Below are 17,953 nucleotides of genomic sequence, written 5' to 3'. Positions count from 1 at the left end.
ATTTAATGTAAGCAAAATTAGCTTTCATAATGTTCTCTATCTCTTGTTTGGTCATAAATTTTTCCATGCTCCATAAAACTGACAGGTAAACTATTTCTTGGTCTCCCAGTTTGTTTATAGCATCAACCTTTATATCTAAATCACATACTCATTTTGATTTTATTTTGGCATATGGGGTAATATATTGTTCTGTGCCCCCATATTTTTTCATTTATGGTTCAAGTCAGATTTTCAGGATAGGTCACCTTGGGCTACATTTTGAGCTCTATTGTTCTTCAGAATATGTTATTTCCTTGTTTCTGGTGTTTCCTGGTGAATGTTGCATAGTTTTGTTTTATTAAATTTTCTTTTGCTTTGAATTTGAAGATCTTTCTCCTAGCTACTTGCAGAAGTTATTCTTTCTCAATGGAATTGTTAAATATAGATTCGTTCAATTGGTGCTTTCTTTTCTATATTCAGAAGTTCTGGGCAGTTTTCTTATATTATTTCTTGCATTATGTTGTTAAGGTTTTTTGACTTGTCATGTTCTTCTGTGTGACCTATAATCCTTATGTCTCTATAAATCCTGTCCTTATGAACAACATTTTTTTTATTTTTGCTTTTTGGAGGGCAGTTAGGGTTAAGTGACTTGCCCAAGGTCACACGGCTAGTTTTTGTGTTAAATGTCTGAGGCCAGATTTGAACTCAGGTCCTCCTGACTTCAGGGCTGGTGCTGTATTCACTGTTCCACCTAGCCACCCCATGATCAATATGTTTTGCTTGAATAGATAGAATGTGTTTTTTGATGTGATGCTTTTTGCTTTTCTTCTAGACTGTCCTTCATTTCTATATATTTGCCTTTCCAATCAGTTATCTTCCCTTTTATTTATTTGATGAGACTTGCTATTGTAGATTCAAATTTTTCTATTCTGCCATTTATTTCTGCTATGCAGGTCATAAGTTCTGCTCTCACAATTCTCATTTCTTTTTTAAACACTCAGAAACAGCATGCTGTCATTCTATGTTCTCCTTAAAATTCACAAGGTTCTCTCATCAAGTACTGGATAATTTTTCCTTTGTTTGCGGTATTTATTCATAAATGCCCCAATTTATATACTAGATCTGGAAGCCGTATTTCTTTTTGCCACTAATGTTTTCCGTTATTGGTTTATCTGCTTATGCTCAAAGTCTTTGAGTCTTTTTCCTTCAGAAATCTTTGGTAATTTCCATCTTTTAGTCCTAATTTTCCCCTATTACTCACTTTCTGACCCCTTCCCTTCTGATAGTGGCTGCCCTGGGAGCTGGATCTCAAATCGTTTTAGCCTCCTCCTACACTAGGCAATTCACTTTTCACCATCCTATGTCTATGCCCCAAGTATCTTTTGGGGAGACAGAAATTACTCCAGCTAGCTACTAGACTCTTTCCTTCAGGATTAGTAGATTGTCACACACACATTTACACACATACACACACATGCACATACAAACACACACATGTCTCTCCCTCTCTCTCTCTCTCTCTCTCTCTCTCACACACACACACACACACACACACACACACACACACACACACACACACACTCCATGTCATGTCCCATTCATCTGTTCCTCAGATCTCTGCCCCACCATTATGGAGTACTGTGATGCTGGTGCTATTGAGCCTGGGATGATTTCTGGCAATGGGGGATTCTGAGTGAGTTCCAGTTAGGTTTTAGTTCATGGAATTATTACCTACTTTTGGGTTTCTGGTATACTAGACCATGGAGACAGTTGAAATTGCTTTGTTTTCAGCATATAATGTCTGTTTCCTAAAGGTATAAGAGGTCATCAGGATCAGAGAAAAGGTCTAGTTCTCATATTGACTAAGAAGTCCAAACCCATCACTTTTAGGAATTTCACTTCCTCCTTTGTGGTCCCCCAGGAGATTTATCTTTACTGGACTATGTATGTACAATTTCCCTCCTGAGTCACCTGAAAATGAACATCAGACAATTACTATAGGGACTCTAATTGGTTTAACTGACTTTGCAAAAGAAAGTCTTCTATTATCTACCCAAGCCAGCAAAATTCTGAGACTGGAAGGGGGTTCCATTGAATCACACCTTGATTGATTAATTATTGTTCCAATGCCTTCTCAAGTTGTTTAAACTACTGCTGTAGCCTACCAAGTTCCTTGGTGGTGATAACTTGCTCACTTTCTGACATTTCTGTGGAGGAAACCACAGTCAGAATTGCTTTAATAGAGAAAGCTTAAGTCTCTCTTAATATGCTGCATATTCTCAGTTCTCATTCTTACTCTGGATCCTATTTCTCTTTACTTTCAGCCCTCATATTGGGGGATTCAACAAATTTTGCAGTGAGACTTCTGGGTTAGAGACCATACTTCCCCACTGTTGCCTGTCAGTTCCCATACCTATTAGCATAGTCCCTCAACTTACGCTCTAAGACAATAGATAAGTCTACCTTCTGGGTGCAATCCTAAAAACCCAAGAACTCTCATTTCTGGTTGTTAAAATTTTACTTTGATTTTCCAGTTTTTCTAGATGCTTAACAATAGGGGAAATTCACTCTTGAGGCATTTTTATCCTCTATATTAACCTCCTCATTACTTATGGGGTTTATCCCATGGGCAAGCAAAAAGAACCTTCTTCATTGAGAGGACTCTGTTATATGGAAAAGAAGCAAAGAGTCCACAGGAAGATAGATTGCTATTTCCAGCCATTTAACTGCTAAATGCTCCACTTTTCCTTTCAAGTGAGGTCATTACAATTCGTTTCTGCCAACTAACTCCTGGTGTTGTGCGCTAATCCTGACACAGGGTGGTTTGGTGGTTCTGGCTAGAGAATGAATACCTAAATGACATTTTTGCAGACTACCTAAATTTAAACTAAAAAAAGATTATTGATCAAAGATATGGCACTAGTTTGATAAGTGCAGACGTCTTCATCCACACCTCTAATATAAAGGTTATATTGACTACACATGCTGTGGAATATCCATCAAGTTTGAGACAGATTGGTGGTACAGTGGATAGAGCTTTATGGAGTCAGGAAGACATGAATTCAAATCCAGTCTCAGATACTTACTAACTATGAGATCATAGCAGGTCACTTAAAAGCTGTTTGCCTCAGTTTCCTAGACTGTAAAATGAGAACAATAATAATAATAATAAAAGCACCTACCTCACAGGGTTGTTATAAAAACTAAATGAAATAATATTTGTAAAGTACTCAGCACAGAACGTAGCCCGTAGTAGGTGCCAAATAAGCTAAATAAATTTCCTTCCCCCTTCCCTTGAGGGACTCTGACTCCTCCTGGGATAGGTTTTTTATATCTTTGGTGACCTAGAAGTTGAGTTAATAGCTGGAGTCCTAGACCCTATTTGATGTTACTTCTACCACACTTGGGTTCAAATCCAACCTTTGACCCATACTGTCTGTGTAATCTGATGTCAATTACTTAGTCTCTAACTGCCCACAGGCTACTAAGTTGCAGAAGTGTTACCTATGTCCATTGGCAGAGTGTATTTCCTCATCAGGAGTTTCTTGTAACAACAAAACCCTAAGTCTAGAATAAAAAATAATCCCAAGAATATGGAACAGTATGAACTCCAGGCATATCATTCAGGGATAGCCTCCCAGCCTTCTGTATATCTCAACCTTAGGAGTGGCCCTCTCCATACCTCAGGTCAGACCCTGAAATTCTACCTATTATCATGTCCTTCCTTTGGGAGAGTGTTTTTCCCCTGGTACCATATTGAGTTTTGCCCAAGAGACTAATGAAACCCTGCTTAAAATAAACCTGGTTTTCATATAAGTCTCATGAAGTTGTGATTGCCTGTTGATACTCCTCAGGATAAATTGTTTTATCCTTAACTTTGCTGAAGCTTTGAGAAAAAATGTTTGAGTATTTAAGAATCAAGTCCCTTCTCTACTCTGGGCCACTGTTTTCCTATCAATCAAGTAAATTTTTAGATTAGATGGTCTGCAGATGAGGAAAAGATGGAAGAAATCTCTAGGACAGAGGGTAACCATCCCCTTTGCTTTCTCATGGAAGTTTTCTTATCCTTACACACTTCCCCTGCTGCTTGGCTGGTCCTACACCACCCAGACCAGTTGGGCACCTGTGGAATGGGCAGCTCAGATGCCCAGTGATAGGCTCTTTGCTAGGTGACATAATGAGCTCATGTCCTGCATCAGATACTATTAGCTGTGTGGCATTGGACAAGTTACTGGATCTCCTGTTTCAGCTTCCTAGTCTCTGAAAAAGGAATAATAATAGAACCTTCTTCAGAGGGTTATTTTTTTGTGAGAATCAAATGAGATAATCTATGCTAAATGTCTTTCAAACCTAAGTGCTCTATGAATGCTATTTTTATTATTAATAATTTTATTATACTAATTATATAATACATGTTAGTACACTTATATAGCCGCTTTAATTATATAAATATAACTATATTAAATTATATAAGCAATTATTAATTAATATTATTAAGATATTTATTATATTCTTTAGATCTACACTGCTCCTTAGTTTGCCTCATTTTTGGAGCCAGAGATGGAGGTTGTCTGCTTCTCACTGAACTTGATTCAGAGCCAACTGGGTGGGGAAGGACTGCTACAAAGGTGGCAAAGAGGAAACCACACCCTCTGAGGCAAAATATAAACTGTATGTCTTTAAACAACCAGCCACAGGTTCCCTTATTAGGCTGGGAGGTTGCTTAAGAGTATGGAGCCTGACCCAGTGTCTGGCTAATGTTTGAGCTCAACTTGAAGCCCCATTCATGGCCCCTACTATCTCCACTTAATACCCAGCTCCCATCCCTGGCCTACATTATCTATACACCTCCTCCTCCTATCTCACTACCCTATAGATCATAGGACAACCAGGAGGAATCTTAAAGACCATCTAGTATAACCTGCTCTTTTTATAGCAGAGAACACTGAGGCCCAGAGAAATGAAGGGATTTGCTGTAGGTCACAAATGGATCACAGCCTTTAAACTGAATGGGGCTGTCAAGATTTTGTAGTTTAGTCCAACTTAATTTTATTCTTCATTAAACTTAATTAATGTCTCGGTCTATCTGTCTCCATCTTTGTCTCTCTGTCTTGTCTCTCCTCTCTCTCTGTCTTTCTGTCTCTGTCTCTCTCTGCAATTGGGGTTAAGAGACTTCTCTAGGGTCACAGTAAGTGTCTGTCATGTGTCTGAGGACACATTTGAACTCTGGTCCTCCTGACTCCAGGGCTGGTGCTCTATCCACTGTGCCACCTAGCCACCCCAATTTCACTCTTAATGAAAGTTAAGTATATATCTTCTGACTGTACTCCAGGGGCTCTTCCCACTGTACCCTGGTCACCAGATTCGTGGCCACTAATTCCTGTATAGCCTCTCTATCTTTAGGACAGACCCAAACCTACAGTCCCTGTCACATACAGGTAGTATTTTTCTGCTGCATCAATTTCCAGTCTTCAGTTAGTGCCCCCATATTTGACATCACAACTGAGATGACAGCTTGTTTTCCTCTAAATGTAACCTATCCACCCTTAAGTCCATCCATAGCATTTCCTGTACCTGGAATTTTCTTTTTCCCCTTCTTTCCATACTTCTCATATATGAAATCCTCTCTGTCCAGAAAGATGCTTAGTGTTGAGGGCAAAGCATTAATCTTACATTCAGAATACTTGAGTTCAAGCCAAAGTTCCAATATTTACAAATTGAGATCTTGAACAATTCATTTAAACTCTGAGTTTCCATTTCATCATCTGTTCAAAAAACCAGGGGAATGGCATTTGCATTCCCTTTGTCACATGGCATAATATCTTGTATATAGTAGACATATAAGAAATTCTAGCAGAATATCTGTCGAGTATGAAAAGCATTGAACTCATTATGAGTTGGATTTTTTTATACCCTAGGCCTAGTGGTAACAAACTCAAATAGAAATGAGTACCACTAAATCACATATAAGGATCCTGGCAGCTGCATATTGACTTAGGAAACCACACATTAACATTATCTACATTCTGTTGTATTTCATTAATTTTATTTAATTTCGTTTATTTATATTTAACTTTGTTGGGGATTTTTGTATCAGTGTCAGTATCGGTATTTTGTATCAGTATCCCCCCCCCCCCACACACACACAAACACTCTTACCTGCCAAGTCTTAGCTTCTTTGACTTTTAGGGAAAATTTGGTCTGGCCTATATGGTGAGGTGTTAGAAGGAACTAACCCCATGGTACCATGTGCTACTCCAGTCACAGCATCCATGCTCAGTCCTTTTCTGAGACTTCTGAGGATTTTGTCATATTGAAAAATCTGTCTCCAGAGGAAATGGAGGTCATCATGGGACAGAGCAGAGTTCTTAACCTGGAGCCCACAAACTCAAGGACTTCATGGATAGATTTTAAGAAGTTCATGAACTGGCTGAGAAAAAAAATTGTCTTTATTTTAATATAACCCTTGGACTAAAGGATTGAGAGGCTAGTTAGGAAACTAAAAATATTATCCCACTCAGTATGGAATGGGGTAATTTTCTTTAATTCAAACTTCTAACTTCATTATCTTGCTGTATTACTTCTAAATCTGTATATTCTCTGTCCCTTGTAATTAAGCCTTAGAATGAACTCTGAAAATGTGGCCTGGAATGTGTGACAGGATGAAGACAAACATAATTAGGAATTGTATATGGAGCATCCCTAAACACAGCCTAGGACCTAGGAGGTCAAGGTACTTGTGGCCATGAGTGGGTGTTAGAAATCTGGGAAATTTAGAAAAATAATGAACAGAATAAGTCTTGTGCCAAAAGTAGAAGTTCTTTGGATCTGTTCCAAACTATCTCAGGTCTGCTTCTCCCATCTCCCTGTGACTGTGACCTCCCTGATTGCAGGATGGGCAGGGGTGGGAGTTGGGGTGGGGTGGGGTGGGGGTGGCAGCCCAGGGGCTGATTCTGTTCTTCTCTGTTCTAGATGGTGAGCTCCTAGAGGGCAGGACCAGAGCCTCATATTTCCATTGTTTACTCCCTAAGATGAATGAGCACAGAGCTGGGCACTCAGAGTGTCTCAGTAAGAATGAATGGATGAGTTGAACAAAGCACAGCTCTGTATGTAGGTATGGATCACTTTACAACACGGCTGACACTCTCTAAAGAGTTCCTGAATCACTACATGGGTTCATGGAAGGCACTGACAAGTACCAGTTGTCTGGAATGGATCTAAATATAGCCTGGGCTCAGCCTGAGCCTGTGTGAGTTTCTGGTTACAACTCTCCTCTGCTCAGCCCACCTGCTCCCTTACAGTAAGTGGAGATGAATCAATGCCTTTTTCATTAGGCTCTGCCTGCCTCTGGACAATGGCACTGGCCATACATCCAGGTATCTTTTTGCTTTTCTTCTCCATTATCCTTAGATAAGAGCAATGCTTCCTCCATCACAGGGCCTCCAAATTCTCCTTCTGATATTTATTTACTTGTGTGATCTCGGGCAAATTGCTTAAATTCTCTGGGTCTCAGCCTCCTCATCTATAAAATGAAAGGTTAGACTAGATGACCTTGTAAGTCTGTCCTAGACTGTGCTCCATAGACAGTTATCCCAATCCTGCTGAGTTCATGACCCTCAGGTAATTCTACTCTGAGGAAGGGGTCTATAGCTGATGGTCCAAGAGTGTTAAAACCAGAATCATAGAATGCCAGCCCTGGAAGATTCAAGGGACTTAAGAGATCCTCTAGTCCTGGGGTGGAGAACCTGTGGCCTCAAGGCCACATGCAGCCCTCTAGGTCCCTCTAGGTCCTCAAGTGTTCCCCTTTGACTGAATCCAAGTTTGGCACACTTGAGAACCTAGAGGCCTCAGGTTCCCCATCCCTTACCTCATATGTGGTATTTCTTCTGAGTTATTCCCCTACACTTGTATTTATTTACAGTGGGCACAAAAGGTATTATACAAGATCTACTGCTATGTCAGGATGTAGGGTAACTACTCCTAATATTTTAGCCCCCACTTCCCCACTGGTGTGCTTTCCTTTAAGAACCAGCCAGTGAACTAATTTGGCTTTTAGAAAAGGTGTTTATTTACTCCAGTGACATAGCAATAACAGTAGTTACAAAGCATTTCTCTCAGAAACTCTGCATCATTCTTACACAATGACAGAGTCTGGGAGTGAGATTTAGTAGGGGAAGGGAGGGCACTAATATAAACCACAATGGTAGCAAGACACACATGCTGGGAATACGCATGGGCAAAGGTTATTCACAACTCTGGAACAGCAGGACCTCATGGTCATTGCTTTCTTTGAAGAGTTCTTATGGAGTTCATTGTGGGGTGGGATATTGGCATCAGTGAAGAAAAAAATCATTCCACTGCTGAACTGGTCCAGTATATTGAACAATATTGATCCATATTGAATGATATTGATCCATTATTGAACTGGGATAAACAGGTTGCTCAACTGTTGAACTGGGTCTTCACTAGGATAAGCTGCTGGCAATTATTGTTCAGTTGTTTTTTAGTCGTGTCCAATTCTTTGTGACCCCATTTAGGGTGTTGTTGGCAGAGATACTGGAGTGGTTTACCATTTCCTTTTCTAGCTCATTTTACAGCCAAAAAAACCAGAGGTAAACTGGGTTAAGTTATTTTCCTAGGGTCACATAGCTAGCAATTGTCTAAGGCAGATTTGAACTCAGAAAGAGGAGTCTTCCTGACTCCAGGCCTGGCACTTTATCCACTGTACCATCTAGCTACTTGTGAACTAGGCCAAATATGTTACTTGGCCACTGGGATGCTGCTACTGGACTGAGCCAGGAGAGTCATTCCACTGATGGACTTTTGCTGCCCAGGCTGGGCCAGGCAGATCATTCAACCCCTGGACTCTTCACAGGGCACTGTTTCTTTGTGAGATAGGTCAATCTGCTCAAATCCCTGGCCTAACTCTGAAGCATAATTATCATCTCTATCACCTCCACCTCTGACTTGGCTGTGTATTACGTGTTCTCTTAGTCTAGATTGTTATAGTGCTCTTTTTGGCTGGGGTTCTATTGTGCTCTTTCAGTAAGGGCAGTGAAGCTTAATCTAGCTCAGGGGTGGGGAACCTGTGGCCACATGTGGTCTCCTAGGTCTTTGGGTGCAGCCATTTGACTGAATCCAAGTTTTACAGAACAAATTCTTTTATTAAGGGAATTTCTTCTGTGAAGTTTGGATTTAGTCAAAGGGCCACACTTGAGGACCTAAAGGGCCACATGTGGCCTTGAGGCTGCAGGTTCGCCACCCCTGAGCTAGGATTTCCAGAAAGATCTCTTCTTTGACTCTGAGGTTTGTCAGCTCCAAGCAGAAAGCGAATGAAGTCTAACCTCTGGTGTGGGATCATTTTTGGTTCAGAATGAATACGATTAGTGAAGGATCCAGTCCTTACTTATGTTGATCAGCCTGTTTAATTTTCCAAATTTCTTTTAGGGTCTTGTGCAAATAAGGGCTGGGGACAAAGGTGTAGGGGCAGTCTGTACCTCAAGGCAAGTTAATTGTCTTTGCTTGCTTTTTAATGTGCAGCTATACTATTCCGGAAGCCTCAGATCCTTCCCTTTATATAAAAATGGGGTTCTATTTTATATTTCAGTATCATTATCTTTGCCCTCTAAACTTGAGTTTGCTAAAGTCTAAATGGATTAGCCCTGAACATACAGAAGAAACTAAGGTTCTGAAAGAAATGTATTGCTTAAAGTCTTACCACTAAGTAAGGGCAAGAAGGCTCTTCAGAGTCTCCAGTTTCCTCATTTTATCGCTGGAGATACGAAGTCCCAAATAGAGGTAGGGACAGTAAGTCAATAGCAGAGGCAGGGATAGAACTGAAGTCTCCTATTTGGTAGTATAGGGATAACTTTCGCCACACCATAAAATTTGGGGCCCCATGTTCCAAATCCCCATACTCTGGACACACCCAAATGATAAAGCCAATGTTTATGGCAGAGTTTTTAAGGAGAGTTTTAATGTTCTGTCGGGCATAAAGCCTAGCAGGGAAAGGATCATAGATGCCAAGAGAAGTTTTGTTCAATCACACATTTGACCAGAGCAGTGGGTCAGTGTGGAAGCACTGTGTTGCACAAGGTAAAAACCTTATTGGGAGTCAAAAAATTGGTTTCTGGTCTGGGCTCTGTTACTGACTCACTTCATGATTGTGGTCAGCTTTACTATGTTACTTAAATTAGCCTTCTTGATTAGTGCCCCAGGTATGTGTTCCCTGAAAGAGAAAGACCTCCTCCTCCCAACACCATTATATTGTAAGGACATATATCATATGTATTTTATATGTTTATATTTATATGTAAATATATAATAAAATATATAACAATATAGAAATATATTTATATCTCATACATTTTTTCTTTGAATCTCTACCAGCATCTAGCAGAGAACTTTACACAAACTTTGATAAATCTGCTTTCTTACAGGTATGGGTTTTCCTTTCACTGGTATGATTACGATTCATCCTTCACCCTAAGTGATTATGTCCCACATCTTTCTATAAATCCTCCATAGAAGGTTCCTCCAGTGTGTTGGTGGTCTTCTTTTGGTTATTTTAATACATCTGGCCAATGTAGCACTCCGGCTATCTGGTTTTTTACTTTTCCTCTCTGCCTGAATACCCTCACCCCCCTTTTTGGTTGTACACATTCTCAATGGTATCTTTACTTGTATGTATTATTGATTGCGTGCTGCAGCCTGCTTTGATTCATCATGTTTTTCCTCTCCTCGTGGGTTGTGTGCAAGTTGGCATTACACAGTAGTGACAACAAATGTTTGTTGAATTTAGCTGAATTGTCAATTACCTCTTTTTGTGACCCAGATAATCCTTGTAGATAATGCAGTACTACAAGAATCACAGAAAAATTGTTCTAATTTGACCCAGGAGGCCCTGCTGGATGGAGGGGGAGGATTTTTAGAAACAGAAGTGAGTGGATAGAGGTCATAGTATCATAGATTTATAGCTGGAAAGAACCTTAAAAGTTTTCAGTCCATCCCTCTTGTTTTATAGACAAGGAGCTGAGCCCTAGAGAATTTGCGACTTGAGTCATATAGATAGCAAATGAAAACCTAGCAAATGAAATTTGGGCTTCAAGCCAAGACCTTCTGACTCCTAATTCAATGCTGTTTCCACTACATCAATCTATATAGTGTAAGCAAAGAGGAAGGATGGATTATACAATTTGGTCTAAGCACAGAGTAGAGGATAGGAGTGGGAGTTTGGGGTCAGACTGTAGCAGGCCTTGAATGCCAGACTAATGAATATTTTTACCCAGAGATTCTAAGCAAAGATTGAAATTAAGTGAATATTTAAATTGTCAGCCCAAATAATATTTAGGGATTATGATTATTCACCTATCTGAAACTTTTGCCCCCTCCCCTCAGAACACGTTCCCACCAATCATCACCACCTTAGTTTTTGATGTTCATATCAGCCCCAGATCTGACTGGGCAGGAGGGAGAGGTGGGGCAAGGTCTTCTAGTTCCCAGTTCCCTTACCCACTATCCTAATTTCCTCAGCTAGTAATGAAGAATTTGTTAGAACAACGAAGTAATTTGTTAGAAAGAAAACACCGCACTGAAATAGGGGCCTCAGAGACTGGAACCATTGATAGTTATGCCCTCTCCATCTCGGGCTCTGCTAGTGGTCCCAGGGAGGATGTAGGGACTCTTCTGAGAACTGACTTTGGAATAAAATGGACTAGATTGTCACAGTGATGACAAAATTAGAAATTACAGAATTCCAGAGGTGGAATGGGCTGGAGGGATCATCTCATTCCTTAAGCCTGCCCCTGTAAGTACTCTGATCTCACTCCTTCCATTTTACAGAAAGGAACAAGAACGTACAGGAAGTGGATGGGGCTTGCCCAGCCTCCCTCAGATAATTAGCAGCATATCGTCAATGGGAATACAAATCCCCTGCCTCCCAAGCTAGTGTTCTTTCCACCTCACTACAGCAGCATTGATCTCTAGCATCTAATCACACAATAATAACATTCGAGAATTGATGGGGCCTCAGAGGCCATTTAGTCCAGCCCATACCTGGAAAAGAGAATTGTACAACATTGTGAGTAAATAGCCAGGTTTCTCTTGAAGATGAAATCTGGGGGAACCTATTTGTTCTTAAGCTGCTCGTTCCATTTTGGGTCAGCTCTAGCTGTTAGGAAGCTTTTTTCTGAAATCAATCCTCTATTTACCTTTCTGCAATTTCTAGCTATTGCTCCTGGTTCTTTCCTCTGGACTTACGTGAAAAAGTTTATATAATTCCTCTTTTATATGGCAGCCCTTTAAATACTTGACAGCAACTATCATATACTTCCAAGTCTTTTCTTCTCTAGGGTAACCATCTCCAGTGCCTTTAACCAATTTATATCAATTTGAGGTGCTCCACCATCCTCGGTGCCTTCTTCTAAGCACCCTCCAACTTGTCAATGTCATTTCTAAAATGTGGTACACATAATTAACACAATACTACCAATGTGAGCTGACCATGGCACAGTACATTGGACCCATCATCTCCTTGTTCTTAGATGCCATTTCTCTTAAAGATATCTGATATCACAGAAGCTTTCTTGATTGATATGTTACACTGGTGACTTATACTGAGCTTTCAGTCCACTAAAAGATCTTTTTTTAGACTAAAAGGTCTCATTTTAGGTGAATTTACTAACTGGTCATGCATCTTCTATCTTGTACTTCTGAAGCCGAGTTTTTGAGACTAAGTATAAAATATTTATCCATATTACATTTCATTTTTTTTATTCCGTTCCATAAGCTATTATTTCAAGACATTTTTGGATCCTAGCTCTATCATCCACCTAAATATTCTTCTTAGATTTGTGTTGCCTCTAAATTTGATAAGCATGTCATTTTTTACTTATCTGAGTTATTGATAAAAATATTAAAAAGCACAGGGACAAGGTCATACTTCTAGGGCACTCCACTAGAGACTTTCTTCTGAGCTTACATAGAATCATGAAACACTATAAGAGGCAGCTGCCAACTCAGTGAATAGAGTGGCTGGGCCCAGAGTCAAAAAGACCTGAGTTCAAATACGGCCTCAGATATTTATGTAGATAATAATAGAAATGACCTTGAAGGGTTGTTATGAGGATTGAATGAGATAATATTGGGTTTTTTATGTGCTTAGCACAGTACCTGGCATATAGAAGGTGCTGTATAAATTATTATTTCTTCTCCCTCCCTCTACTACTCTTTGGGTAGGGTCATTCAACCAGTTTAGAATCTACCTTATTATATTATCATCTAACCAATATCTGGCCACTGGACCCAGATGGCTCTGGAGGAGAAAGTGATACTAGTGACTTTGCATAGCCCTCACTCAAATCAAAGTCAACTTCAAGTCATGTCATCATCTCACTGATGTCATGGTCCTCTTGGAGAACAAAGGATAAATCACAACAACAATACAAGCCCATATCTTTACATCTTTTTCCATAAGAATAGAGTAAGAGACTATGCATGTCATCTACATAGTTTACAAAAGTAAATTATAACCATGGCATTCCCTTTGTCCATCCTGATGAAAAAGAAAGTAAGATAAATCCTCTAAGACCTGTTCTTGATGAAGCCATGCTGGTTCTCTGTCATCATTGCTTCCTTATCTATATGTTTGCTAAATATCTCCCTATATTCTAGATTTTTCCAATAACAAAAGTCACATTCCTTGACTAATGGTTTGCTAACTCCATTCTCTTACCGTTTTTAAAAATTGGGACAGTATTTTCCCTTCTCCACATTTAGTTAAGGATTGTCAGCACAGTATCTGGAACATAATAGACACTTAATAAATGATTTTTGAGTGTAATACCTCTCCCATTCTCCACAATTGTTTAAAAATTGATGACAATTTGGGGCAGCTAGGTGACGCAGTGAATAGAGCACCAGCCTGGAGTCAGGAGGACCTGAGTTCCAATTTGGCCTTAGACACTTAACACAAAAACTAGCCGTGTGACTTTGGGCAAGTCACTTAACTCCAATTGCCCTCCAAAAAGCAAAAACAAACAAAAAACAAACAATGAATGACCATGACTTAGCAAACACATCTACAAAGTCTTTCAGGAACAAAAGAGGTAGGTATTTGGGGACAAATGCCCAGAAATCATCAATAGAAGCTAGATGTATTTTTACTATCTCCTTACTTGTCTTGGGTATCATTTTCCCAATATTTACTTTTTTATGTCTTCTCCAGTCTAAAAGTCTTTGACAGAGGAAAAACATGAAGTAAGTTAAACAGCTAAACACCTTCTGTCTGGTGTCTATGATCATTGTCTCGTCCACTCTGAACAGGGTCCTATCCCTTTTAGTCTCATCTTTTTCCCAGTATAGCTAAATGTGCTGCTCACTAAAGTGTACACCATGAAGTTACTGCTGAAAATGCCCTGGCAGACTCCTTAGGCTGTCCACTTGTTATCTCCTTTTACTACTTCCCGACATACATTACACAGCCTACAAGATTTTGCAAGGGTTACATCAGCCCCAGAACTGGGGAAAAAGAGAAGGGGGGGGTGGGGACCTGGAAGCTGACAGGAGGCTTTTTGCACCCAGATCATCTGTGATGTGGTTGCACCTAAGGTGAATTTTCCTCACCTTACTCATATGCTCCATGGGGTATTACATGTGAGCAAAGAAAAATTGGTTGTTTCTGCTGACGTTGATTGGTATACTCCAAAATTTCCTTCAATATTTCAACAGTATTGCCATACATGTCCTATATGCATGGCATATAATGTTGAGAAGTCAGTCCAAATAAGGAGAGCACAGAGCCCCTTCCCTGGGGGTCCTTTGTTACCATTTGGATTGATTTTATTCAAATAGCTAAATGGTATAAGCAAGAATATGTTCTTGTTATTGTGTTTCTATTTTCTCAATTAGTTGAGACTTATCCTATTGTTAAAATAGGCTGTGACTGTTCCAAGAAGACTATTGAGAGACTTTGTCCTATGATTTGGGATACCACTGTCAATTGATAGTGATCAAGGGACTCATTTCATGGGAAGTTTGTAAAGCGCTACAAATTCAATAGCACTTTTACTGTTCTTATCATCCTCAATCATCAGCAATAGTAGAGAGACATGATTTTTCTATAGGGTGTTCTAGTAGAGGAACATCCTGAAAAATAAATTATTGAAGATATGTGCTAAGACTGATCTGAATGGCCATTATGAGCATGATATCTTCCCTAAAGATATGCTATGTGAGGAACTCACAGAAAGATCCATGAGCACTCTAGCCTTCGATCCTCTTATTCCTTCTTGTCTTAAATCTGACTGCTGATGTTATAGTGAATTGTGCTTGAACATGGATGAAGTATGTTAAGAGCATCGTAGGTGCCATCCATAGAGGCAATGATGGACTGTGCTACTCTGTACAGGCTGGTTATTGAATCTGCTCTGTATGGGCTTGGGAGAATGCCACACATTTCCTCAAGAGGAGACTACATGAGGATACTCCCGTACCCACTAAGGAGTGAGTTGTCTAAGAGGCCAAGGAAGTGGGACAGAGCATGCTCTGAAGTTCAGGATATTTTGAATGACCAGCTGGCCTTACTCATCAATAGTGGTCTAACAGTTTGAATAATGTTTCATCAATCCCAACTAACCTATGGTTAATATCCATGGAAGTTCTCAGGCTGAGAATAAGGCAAATTATAATGTATCTTCCATACTTATGGCCCTGTTGGAGGAAATCTAGGCACCAACTTTCATGGTCTTGCCAAAACCCTGAAATGGATGTATTTTGTTCACCATAATGTAGTGATATGTGCTCAAGCCCCAAGAGGAGCCTAATCAGTTCATAGTGAGTTCTCCTGAAATAATACTAGATATTTAGTATGGAATGAGAAATCAATGGACTCTCTGGCCTTTACAAATAGTCTAGCTGAAGTGTGTACAAAAACTGGAAATAGGAGATCTACTTGTAGTACATGATGAGATTTGTTGGAATGACAACAGAGTAGAAAGTACCTTAACTAAGAATAAAATTATTTCAGGTCAATGATAGCTGTATTGAAGAAATAAGTATTAAAACTCAGGATATTCGTTTTATAATAACTACCATTTATTGGCCAACTGACCTTCAGAATGCAATGCTGTAGCAGCATGCACCCCAGCATCCCCAGGGTGGCTGCCAACACAGTTTCTTAGATCTGCTTTGCTAAAGGAAAGCAACTCAAAATGGGTTAACAAACTTACTTTAGTCATTCAAACATATATCGTTTACCTAGTTCAGAGGGAAAAGGTCAGCACCCCGAACTTCAGAATATACAGAGGTTACAAACATAAGTTACAAGAACATTTCAGCAGACAGGCTCCAAACTGCCCAACCATTACATACATCCATACCTAATCACAGTTACCAGAAAGGGAAGCATCAACATCTGGGTTTTCAAAGCCAGTGGGCTCTCAATGGCTTCCTAGAGACTCATGTGGTCAAATCACACAACACCTCTTAAAGTGAGCCCCAAAGCAAAGCCTCCTATCAGTGCTTACATAGCCTTCTCCTGGCTCAGAGAATGTAACTACTTTCTTTGCCCAATCACAAAATATCTCCTGAAAAACAAGCCTCCCACCACAGGCTCCAGGTGCACTTAAGCCTAGGGGCAGGGAAGATCTTAAAAATGTACATTCCCATTACAAATGCTTAATTTCTTTTTTTTTTCCTTTCCAAGTTTTATTCGAAAAAGCAGACATCTATGAGGAATAATCATCATTATAGCAAAGTACTGAGGGGCACAGGATGACAAGGACCCCATCCATTTAGTTATGTCCTATTTCCTCACTGAAGATACTAAGAAAAGCCAGGCTCAAGGCTTCCTTGGTATGGAATTTTAAGAGCAGCTTTTTAAGCTGAAAAGGAGCCCTAACATTATTTATTTTTTTAAAAGTTCAGATTTCAGATTCTATTTATCCTTTTCTTTCTGTTCTTTTTTCCTTCTCACATTCTGCATTTGCTTCTTTCTCTTTATGTTTCTTAATCAACTGTTGCACTTCTTTCTGTTTTAAAACTCTTATTGTCATCTTTCCATTTTCTCTTCTTAATTGTGCAATTTCAACCTCTTCAGCAGAAGTTTACTAACATCCATGGTTTTATTGATCACTTTAATCACTAAAGCAAGTGCTGACTTCAAAGTCATTCCTCCTTCCTTGTAGTTTTGCTTTACCATTGACACAGCTGCCGCACTATTATTACCAAAGCAAGTGGCCTTCCAGCCTCCATAATTTCCACTGGGGTCACTCTGATACAGTTGGAAATCATAATTCTTATTCCAGTCAATGTACAGCAATGATGCACCAAAGAACATTTTCCTCCGAACAGTGTATAAGCTTGTTAGATATCACACAGTGCTGTAACCAACTGCTCACAAGGATTAGACTCTTGATACTGTAATAAGTACCTTGGAGCAATGAGTTTATTAGTTAAAACATTAGCATCAGAAGTTATGCCAGCCACACTGCATGCCATATTCTCATTGAGTTTGAAAAGACTTCATCTCGAAGCTTGTGGATGTTGTGTCTCTCTGCAGCTAGCAAAACACTACCATTTGCTAAAATTGCCAAGCAGGTACCTTCATGTCCAATAGCTTCCATGGCATATTCCACCTGGTACAAACAACCTTCTGGTGAAAATATAGTGGTCCTTGAGTTATATCTTCGAGATATTTATTTTATATTATTTTATAATATATATATATTTTATTTTATATTATTTTATGTTATTCCTATGGGGGTACTGAGGTTTGGGGTTCTCTAAAAGTGATGCTGCTCACTTGCTCAGCTGGGGCCGTGTCATGTGTCCGCTGCAATCCTTAATTTCAAAGTCCCTTTAATTGGACCAAAAAATCCCAAACTGATTTGCTAAAGTTAATAAGCTTTCAGTTGGTAACCCAGGAGATTTAAAAACTGGATATTCAAATTTATGTTTTGCTGAATATGTAAAACTA

The 17,953-nt window shown here is 39.6% G+C and overlaps 1 pseudogene; it reads right to left on the bottom strand.

Moving 5' to 3' along the window:
* Positions 1-16,912: 16,912 nt before the first annotated feature.
* On the bottom strand, positions 16,913-17,678 carry LOC138156980 (proteasome subunit alpha type-4 pseudogene; annotated as a pseudogene).
* Positions 17,679-17,953: the final 275 nt, after the last annotated feature.

This window comes from Petaurus breviceps, unplaced genomic scaffold (genome assembly GCF_028583685.1).
Source record: "Petaurus breviceps papuanus isolate PSGF00001 unplaced genomic scaffold, PetGlider_PUasm1.0 164, whole genome shotgun sequence".
In the NCBI taxonomy this organism is placed as follows: domain Eukaryota; kingdom Metazoa; phylum Chordata; class Mammalia; order Diprotodontia; family Petauridae; genus Petaurus; species Petaurus breviceps.
Note: the sequence above shows the minus strand (reverse complement) of the source record. Positions and strands in the feature narration are given on the sequence as shown.